The sequence below is a fragment of the Heterocephalus glaber genome, unplaced genomic scaffold, assembly GCF_053883595.1.
Source record: "Heterocephalus glaber isolate CG9 unplaced genomic scaffold, H.glaber_assembly_v1.0 deba00001790, whole genome shotgun sequence".
NCBI classification, from domain to species: domain Eukaryota; kingdom Metazoa; phylum Chordata; class Mammalia; order Rodentia; family Bathyergidae; genus Heterocephalus; species Heterocephalus glaber.
Window position 1 is genome coordinate 4,619,539 of NW_028258473.1, and position 10,043 is coordinate 4,629,581.

At 35.1% G+C, this 10,043-nt stretch overlaps 2 pseudogenes; both read left to right on the forward strand.

Annotated features, from left to right (window-relative positions):
- The first annotated feature begins 410 nt into the window (after positions 1-410).
- LOC101723015 (nucleolin-like) lies at positions 411-8,855 on the forward strand (annotated as a pseudogene).
- Positions 3,328-4,636, forward strand: LOC106008470 (serum response factor-binding protein 1 pseudogene; annotated as a pseudogene).
- Positions 8,856-10,043: the final 1,188 nt, after the last annotated feature.

Here is a 10,043-nt window from a genome sequence, read left to right on the forward strand (position 1 = left end):
CATAGACATTTCTCACATGTGTGTACACACACACACACACACACACACACACACACTCACCCAAAATAGAAAAAAAATGTTTAATGTCCTCATCCATTAGAAAAATGCAAATTAAAACCACAATGAGGTATCACTACATATTTTATCAGAATGACTAAGGTAAAAATAGTGGCAGCATTGAATAGTATTTATTTTGTAGAGAACCTGGATCACTCATATATACCTGGTGTGAGTATAAAATGATACAACCACTATGAAAAATAGTTGAATAATTTTTTAAATTTAAACATTCCTTTAGCAGTCTCTAGTTGTAGTTGGATCCTGCAAAACCATCTATGGCACTTAGGTTCCCCTGGGCTTATCTGTACCACTCACCTACCACACCTGCCACACTCTCCTCCACTGCTATTATGATGAAGCTCTCAAAGGCTGGTGAAAAAAAAAGGTGACCCTCAAAAAGGGCCCCTTGCCCAAAGGAGGTAAAAGAACATAATGATGATGAGGAAATTTCAGGTGACGAAGAAAATGACAGCAGTGGAGAGGTGGTTGTCATCCCTCAGGCAAAAGGCTAGAAGGCTGCTGTGACTAGCAAAAAAAAGTAGTGGTGTTCCCAACTAAAAAAGGTTGCAATTGACACATCTGCCAAGAAAGCAGCTCTCAGTCCAGGCATAAAGGTGGCAGCAGCCACATTACCAAAGAATATAGTGACACATACCAAGGCAGTCATAGCACCTGGTAAGAAAGAAGTCATGTTGGGCAAAGCTGTGGTAGCAGCCCCAGTTAAGAAAGCACTGTTGCATTCTGAAAAAGGAGATTGAAAAGGATATAAGAAAATGGAAAGATATCCCTTGTTCCTTGTAGGAAGAACCAATATAATAAAAATGGCCATACTTCCAAAACTGCTACATGGATTCAGTGTAATCCCAATTGAAATCCCAACAGTATATTTCACAGAACTAGAGAAAACAATCCAAAAATTCATTTGGAAGCAGAAGACATCTAGAATAGCAAAAGCAACTCTAGGCAATAAAGATATGAAAGGGGGTTTCACAATCCCAAACATAAAAATATACTACAAAGTCACTGTGATAAAAACAGCATGGTACTGGGAAAGAAACAGACCCAAGGATCAGTGGAATAGATTAGAAGTTGCAGACACATGTAGCCACCTCATTTTTGACAAAGGAGCCAACTACCTTCACTGGAGGAAAGATAGCCTCTTCAATAAATGGAGCTGGCAAAACCGGATTTCAACCTGCCAAAGATTAAAACTAGACCCATACCTATCACCGTGCGCTAAACTAAGATCGAAGTCGATTAAAGATCTCAATATTAAGACAGAAACACTAAACTTGCTGGAAGATAAGTTAGGTAGAAATCTTGAAGACATTGGCATAGGAAAAGATTTCATGAACAAAACCTCAGTAGCACGGGAACTAGCAGAAAGAATCAACAACTGGGATCTCATCTTTTTAAAAAGCTTCTGTCCTGCAAGAGAAACCACCAACAGAGCTAACAGACAACCTACAATGTGGGGAAAATGTTTACCAGTTGTTCCTCAGACAAAGGACTACTATCTAGAATATATAAAGAATGTAAGAAAAATCAGACCTCCCAAATTGAAAGACTCAATTAAAAATTGGGCATCTGAAATAAACAGATATTTCTCAGACAAAGAAATAAAAGCAGAAAATAAACATATGAAAAACTGTTCAATATCACTGGTCATTTGAGAGATGCAGATGAAAACAACACTGAGATTCCACCTAACCCCAGAAAGAAAGGCTACTATCAAGAAATCAACCAACAACAAATGCTGGCAAGGTTGTAGGGAGAAAGGAACCCTTCTCCATTTTTTGTGGGAGTGCAGACTGGTGCAACCACTGTGGAAATCAATATGGAGATACCTCAAAAGACTAGGATTAGAGGTCCCATTTGACCCATCCATTCCTCTGCTGGGTATCTTCTCAAAAGAATTAAAAGAATCATACCACAGAGTATATGTGTACCCATGTTTATTGTGGCACAGTTTGTAATAGCTAAAGCTTGGAAACAGGCCAAGTGCCCATCAACTGGAAACTGGATAAAGAAGATGTGTTTTTTTTATAAAATGGATTACTACTCAGCCATAAAGAATGAGAAACTAGAGTCATTTATAGCTAAATGGATGTACATTGAGGTGATATTCTTAAGTGAAATAAATAGGATGCACATGTGTAAGTACTGAATAGTTTCTCTGGCATGAGAAACTGAAAGTGTAAATAAGGATCAAAATGTATACTAGATAATGTAAAAGAGGAAGAAAAGGTCTAAAGGGGAAGGGGAACTAGAATGGGTAGGGGAAAGGAAAAGTATGAGAAAAGGAAAAAATGGAAGCAAAGTCTTTGTGAATAGGGAGGGATAGAGAGGTTGAAGTGAGGGGACGGGAATGGGGAAAAAATAAGAACCAAGATATGTCATGTGAATGTACAAATATACCTAAAATGTACCAATAAAGTCATTAAAAGGGAAAAAAAGAAAGCATTGTTGCCTGAGCCAAGGGTGCAAAGAATGGCAAAAACAACAAGAAGGAAAATAGTGATGAGGAAGAAAAGGATGATGGCAACAAGGAGGAAGAAGAAGATGATGACTAGAAGGAGGAAGATGAAGACAAGAAATTTGAGCAAAAAATAATGAAAGCAATAGCTGCTGCCCCTGCCTCAGAGGACAAGGATGATTACAATGAGGAGGAAGAGTATGATGATGAGGAGGAGGAAGATGACTGAATAAGAAGCCAAAGAGAAAAAAAGCATCTGAAAAAGCTGCTCCTGTAAAAGACAATAACAGGGCTGAAGAGGAGGAGGAGGATGAAGATGATGATGAGGATGAAAATGATGAGGACAGGGAGGATGAGGATGAGGAGGATGAAGATGATGAGGAAGAGGAGGACGATCCTGTCAAAGAAGCTGGAAAACAAAGGAAGGAAATGACCAAACAGAATGCAACTCCTGATGTCAAGATACCGAAAGTGCTACAGAACTAACTACAGCTTTCAATCTCTTTGTTGTAAATCTGAATTCTAACAAATCTGCTCCTGAACTAAAAACTGGCATCAGTGAAGTTTTTGCTAAAAGTGATCTCACTACTTTAGCTGTCAACATTGGTACAATTCAGGAGTTTTGCAATGTGGACTTTGAACCTGCTGAAGACCAGAAAAAAGACTTGGAATTCACTGTCTTTTACAGTGAAATTAGACTAGAGAAACACAAAGGAAAAGACAACAAGAAAGATCAAGATGCAAGAACACTTTTGGCCAGAAATTTCTCTTACAGTTTTCCGTTATCTACAATGGCTCAGCCGGTAATTAAAATGTACCAATTAATATATAAATTTTAAAAAGTCAGAGAAAAAAATTTAAAAAATAATGAGGTTGTGAAGATGAGAAAAGAAGTGAAGAGAATACGAGTTTTGGTCATCAGAAAACTTGTCAGGAGTGTTGGCAGGCTGAAGTCAAAAAAAGGCACTGAAGATGCACTGTTAAAAAATCAAAGACGGGCACAACAATTGCTTGAAAGAATTGAAACTTGATATAGTAACTAAATCTGCTCTTGGTGATGATATCAACTTTGAAAAGATCTGCAAAAAGCCAGATTCTTCTGCAACTGAAAGAGCAATTGCCAGACTAGCTGAACATCCTCGTCTAAAGAAAAAAATAGATATACTAAAAGCTGCTGTCTAAGCCTTTAAAGATGCAAGACAAAATACTACTGAAGTTAAGAATACTACAGAAGGAAATCATTCTAAGGACACTTTGTATTCAGATGATGAAGAAAGTAAGTCACAGCATGAAAGAACTAAGGCCACTGAGCAGAAATTGAAAGAAGCGAAAATACAGGCAAAGAAACAAATAAATAATTCATAAGAAAAAATGGCCACGATGGAACATGGACCCAAAGCAGTGAACATTCCAATTTCTCTGTTAAAACCTTTAGGAAAGGATTCTGTAGTTACCCCTCAGTTCCAGAAAACACCTGCTGACCCACACATGAAAACATTAAATAAAAAGAAAGAGTCTGATTACTTCCTTGGTGATGACAGTGATAGCGGGGAAGAATTATTTGAAGAAGAAAAGGAATATTTTAATGATAGTACAGAAGAAACTTTGTACAAACAGTTTTCCATGTCTCAAGATAGTGATAGTGGTGATAACTTCTTCATTGGAAAAGCCAGACGGACACAAAAAAAGGAAAGTGGTTGCCATACTTCAGCTAACGGACAAAAACCTCTCCACCAAGTGTTACCCAAGGAAGATATATGTGAAACTAACTAGGATTGCAATGTAAAAAATATAAATGACAAAAACAAGCCAAGTACAGAAGCCAGAAAGTTAGAATCAGTGTTTTTTCATTCTTTGTCTGGATCTAAAAGTTCTAGAAGGGAGCATAGAGAACAAGCTCCAAAAAGCAAAATCTCAGATTTTCCAGAAAATGAACCTCCAGTTAAGAACCAGTTTAAAAACAATGCACAAAGAGGACTTAAAAATACAAAACAGCCATTAAACATGCCTTTTCATCCTTCATGGGAAGCAAACAGAAAGCAAAAAGAACAACAATCTAAAATTGCTGTTTCAGGGGGAAAAATTACATTTGATAACTGATTAGTACCTCTTTTTGTGAACTATCTATCTAAAATAGGTTATTTCTTTTTTTTCTAATCTATTATTTTAAATTGTATTTTTTTATTCTCTCTGGAGGGCTTATAGAATGCTTGCTTTTTATTTTTTAGGTGAGTTCGTGTTTATAAAGGCCTTTTATAAATTGAGTATCTACTTAAATTTATTTGAAATGTATGCCCCCAAGTTATTACTTCCTTAAGAGATTTTGGAGATTGTAGCAATCTAAACTTTTCTCATCTGGGCTTATCATGAAGTATGTTTTCCTAGTTCAGCCTTGAAATATCAAACTATAGTTAAAATAATGATAAAGAAAGGCCGGGGATTTAGCTCAGTGGTTCCGCCACCTGCTTTGCAAGCACAAGGTCCTGAGGTCCTTGGTAACAACAACAACAAAATAATGATAGATATACATGAAATCATAATTATTTAAAATAGATCACCTTTGTTCTTGTTAACAAACAAAAAGTAACTTTTATTCTGGGTGTACAGATAATATTATGTAAGTAAATATTTTTATTTTAGTTTTGATTATTTGGGTTCACATACATTTTCACTATCCTAAAATAGTTTTTCACAACAATGTTTGGTTTCTTAATTATATTTCAGTCATTTAGGCAAATTGTTTAAATGTAGAAACGTAGCCAAAAATCAGTTTTACATTTTACTGTATAGAAGTATTTCCATGAAATCAAGAATGTGCAATATCTAGTTATTTGACTATTTAGTCTCATAGAAACATTTTTTGAAGAGTTGTAGATTGTGATTTGCAGAACAAATTCTAGAAGGGGATGGAATTGAAAGCCTTTCCATTGATGGCTGAATGGAAAAGTTACGAGCTTCCTCACTAAGAGCTGCTTTATATTTTATGGTACAGTTATTTAAAGGGAAAACAAGATTTTAAACTTAACTTCAATTGTTTTACTTTTTACTACTCTGTAAGATCTGAAAGGTTATTGATTAAACAATGCTAACTAAATTCCATGTTTACTCTGTCAGTACTTTTCATGGAAGGGAAGGTCATCTGTTTAGCCTGAATATAAAATCATCTCTATCTTTCAAGATTTTAAAAAATTTAGATAACTAGAATGATGGAGTTTAAGAGACTATGCAGAAAGAAAGTTATTTGGCTTTGCTGATTGTAATTGTTTTTACTTTTTTTCTTTTAAATTATTATTTTGTTATAATTTCGCAGTGACCAAAAAAAAGTGAAAAATATAGATATAGTAGGAGTGACATGGGACCTAGAGTTGTGATTTATAGCTCTGTATCCAAAAAATGGAAAATGTGCTTATATTACAACTTGAATATGAATATACATAGCTTAATAGTTAAAGAGAAGAAACAGCCCAAATGTCCATACCAGGTTATTTTTGTGCTTATATATTTTAATGCCCTTAGTTCCCTATTTAGAATTTAGAATCTGGAATTATCCACTTTTAATGAAATCCTTTAACTTTCCTTTATTGCCTAAATACATTAATGAGTTTGTTCTACTTTCCTCTATTTCCCTTCTCTTATTTTTAGTTGTTACTTTTACTTATTAGAACATATAATAGTATTGTTATATTATACATTATCATTCTACCTGTTTCTACCTTAGTTGTAATCTTAGATTTTCAATTAAGTATATTAAGAGCTAAATTTCTAAAGTTTCCTCAGTCTTTTTTTCAGATTAAGTTTATTTTCTAACAGATTCCTAAAAAAAAAAACTCACAGAAAGAATTTTTTGAGCTCTTGTTATTTAAATTTTTTTCTGTGGTTTTGATTCTTGCAGAATTGTGGCTGGATCTTGTAATTGTGGCTTTTTCAGTTATGCTCCCACTCTTCTTTGTGGCAGCAAACTCTTCATTGCTGGTGAATCCTTTTTGGGATTCTTTTTGTATGTTTGTTCGCTTTCCACTTATCAATCTTTGGTTTTTTTGTGGGGATTTTTTTAGCTTAATGTTTGCAGTACATGCAGTTTACAGCCATCTTGGGGAGTGGGTACATGAGCTTGTTTCTTTTTTAATCCCCTTCCCTTTTCCTCTCACCTCCCTCACTCCTCTAAATCCCCCTTCCCCATTTTCATTCTTGTTGATAGTATTAGTCTTACCTCATGTTTATGACATGTAGTGTTTATATTCTTGAGGTTATTAGGTTTCTTCTGTACATAGCATAACTTTATTCTACTTATCCCCCTCTCCATTATATGTTACCATATAATCATGGAAATGTTCCTGGACCTTTTCTGGCTATCTCTTTACCTCACCTAATATTACATTTCAATTATCATGGCTTTATATTTTACTTAGATAGCTAGTAGCCTGACTTACTCATAAATTTTATCCTCAAACTTTTCCTTTTCTTTATAAATAAATTTTAAAATCATCCTATCAAATTTTACTTTAGGGCCAGGGATTTAGCTCAGTGGCTCCCCTGCCTACTTGATCCCGAGTACTACAAAAACAAAGCAAAACAAATTTTACTTAAAAATTATGTTGGGTGCTATTTTTGACTACTCTTAGAAATTATGCATAACCTGGGAATTTGTTTCTCAAATGTGTTCTCTTTGTTGTTCTCTAGTTAGTTGTATAGAAAATTGTGTCTGCTTCTGTGAATGGGCCCAAGTTATAGAATTATAGAACAATGTATACAGGAACAGATTCAATAGCCTAAGGATGATATAACCCTATGGAAATTAAGTAGTCTTAAGTTGGATACTGGAATGATGTTTGTACTTTGAACATGTGTTTCTGTTCAAGGGAAAACTTGTTTTGAAAGAAAGTCATTCTCCATGTTATTTTCAGAATAAAATTAAAAGGATGTTTTTCAGTAAAGCTAGCCAAAACTTGGTGGTTGATGAAGGGAGGAGAGTTATTTGTGTTTATTTTTAAACTGAACATGGCATGAATACTCAATAGTTAGCTTAGTTCCATCATGGACAGAAGTTCACAACCTTCACATATACTACCAATAAATAGTTTAGCTCATGTCTGAAATAGGTGTGAGTTCTGATTTTTCAAATTATAGGCACCACCTTTGATAAAGAAAGGGTTAAATATCCTTAATACTATTATGGATTTATAACCAATATAATTGCAATATTAATATACCTAGAATTTACTTTCTTGAGTACTTAAATTTATTTTGTTCACTTTATTAACCAAAGTCTCCCTCCTCAAATTGAGCAGGTCTTTGATCAAATACCAACTGATAATTTTTCCCTGTTCCTTTTACTTTTCTTCCATGGTATTATTTAACTGACATGAATTTATATTGTTATCAGCCTCCTTCACCTAAAATACAAGCTTTGGAAGTGCAAAAAAAATTCTCTTACAAACTGACTCAAGATGAATTAAAAGAAGTGTTTGAAGATACCATAGAGTTCAGACTAGTCAGCAAGGATGGAAAGAGTAAAGAGATTGGTTATATTGAATTTAAGAAGCAAACTGATGCAGATAAAACCTTTGAAGAAAAGCGAGGAACACAGATTGATGAGCAATACGTTTCCCCTCTACTACACTGGGGAGAAAAGTCAAAATCAAGACTACAGAGCTGGAAAGAATGGTACCTGGAGTGGTGAATCAAAAACTCTGTATTTAGGCAACTACTCTGACAGCACAACAGAAGAAACTCTTTAGAAAGAATTTGAGAAGGCAGCTTTTATCAAAGTGCCCCAGAACCAAAATGGTAAATCTAATGAGTACATGTTCATTGAATTCATTTCATTTGAAGATGCTAAAGAAGCGTTAAACTCCTACATTATAAGGAAAAATGAGGGCAGAACAATCATACTGGAGCTGCAAGATTCCAGGTGGTTGCCTAACACCAGAAGCCAGCCATCCAAAACCCTGTTTGTAAGAGATCTGTTTGAGTAAATCTTAAAGGACCCATTTGATGGCTCTATTAGACCAAGGATAGTCACTGACCAGGAAACCAGCTCCTCCAAGGGCTTTGGTTTTGCAGACCTCAATTGTGAGGAAGATACCAAAGCTGACAAGGAAGCCGTGGAAGATGGTGAAATCAATGAAAACAAAGTTACCTTGGACTGGGCCATGCTTAAGGATGAAGGTGGCTTCAGGGGCCATGGAGGTGGCTGAGGCAGCTAGGTTGGATGTGTAGGCAGTGGCCAGGAGGCTTTGGAGGGCAAGTTGGCTTTTTAGGAGGAAGGAAAGTGGTGGTGGATCATAATCCACAAGGAAAGAGGACAAAGTTTGAATAGTCCCTTCTGTCTCTGTCTGTATCTGTTTATTAGAAAGAAAGGACTCTGGGGTTTTACTCTGATACCTGAAAATAAAAAAGTCCTCTGAGAACATTTCAAGATGATGTACATCTTGTGGTCTGCTTGGAAAGCGTGGAGATGATATTTCAGGGGAGAGACACGAGATGTACCCTGTTGGTTTTGACAGGAGATTCATAAATTTTTAAAAGAGATGAGTGATGGAGCTAACCCTGATCTGTAAATTTTGAATTTATATTGTTTCATTCCATATACAAAACTATTGTTCTGCAAATAGTTTTTGTGTGTGTGTGTGTGTGTGTGTGTGTTTGTGTGTGTGTGTGTTGGGGGATTGAAAAGGAAAGCAAAATGTTTTATGATTTTTGCTTCAGTAATTTTAGAACAAATTAAAGTCCTAAAGTCCGGAAAAAAATCTCTTTACCATACAATCTAACCATTCAACTTCTGATACCACTCAGTAAGAACTGTGTTTAATCAAAAATCAATACATAAATGTTCACAGAATTTATTTGGTTATAATCAAAAGCTAGAAAACACTCAAATGTCCTTACATAAGTGAATAAATAAACAAATTATGGTCTAAAGGAAGGAAATATTAATACACAAAAATAACTTGTATTTATGTTCAGTGAACAAATGTCATCCTAAAGTGGAATGTTGTAATATTGCATACATTTATCATTATTGATATGACAAAATTATAGAGACAGAGAACAATGTTTTTCAGGGATTAGGAGTTGGAGGGGCAGGGAGCTGGAAGTGTCTATGGCTGTGTATTAGCATTGGCCATTGGTGCTACAAAACTGTTCTGTATCTTGACTGTGGTAGTACTCACATTAATTTATATATGATAAAATACATATACAAGCACACACACACACACACACACACATCCATGAGTACAAATAAAGCTGTATGAATCTGAATAAAATCAGTAGGTTTTACCAATGTCGAGATCCAGTCTGTGATATTGTATTATATAGTTTTTAAAATGCTACTACTGGAAGAAATGGGGAAAAAAAGAGATAAGATCTCTGTGTATCCTTTCCTACATCAAGAAGTGACTAATTATATCAAATTCAAGTTTAATTTCCTTTAAAAAGGGAAATGATAGCTCAGGTTAAAGTGAGACTTGAGTGTTATGGGAGATGACATCTAGACCTCTTCCTC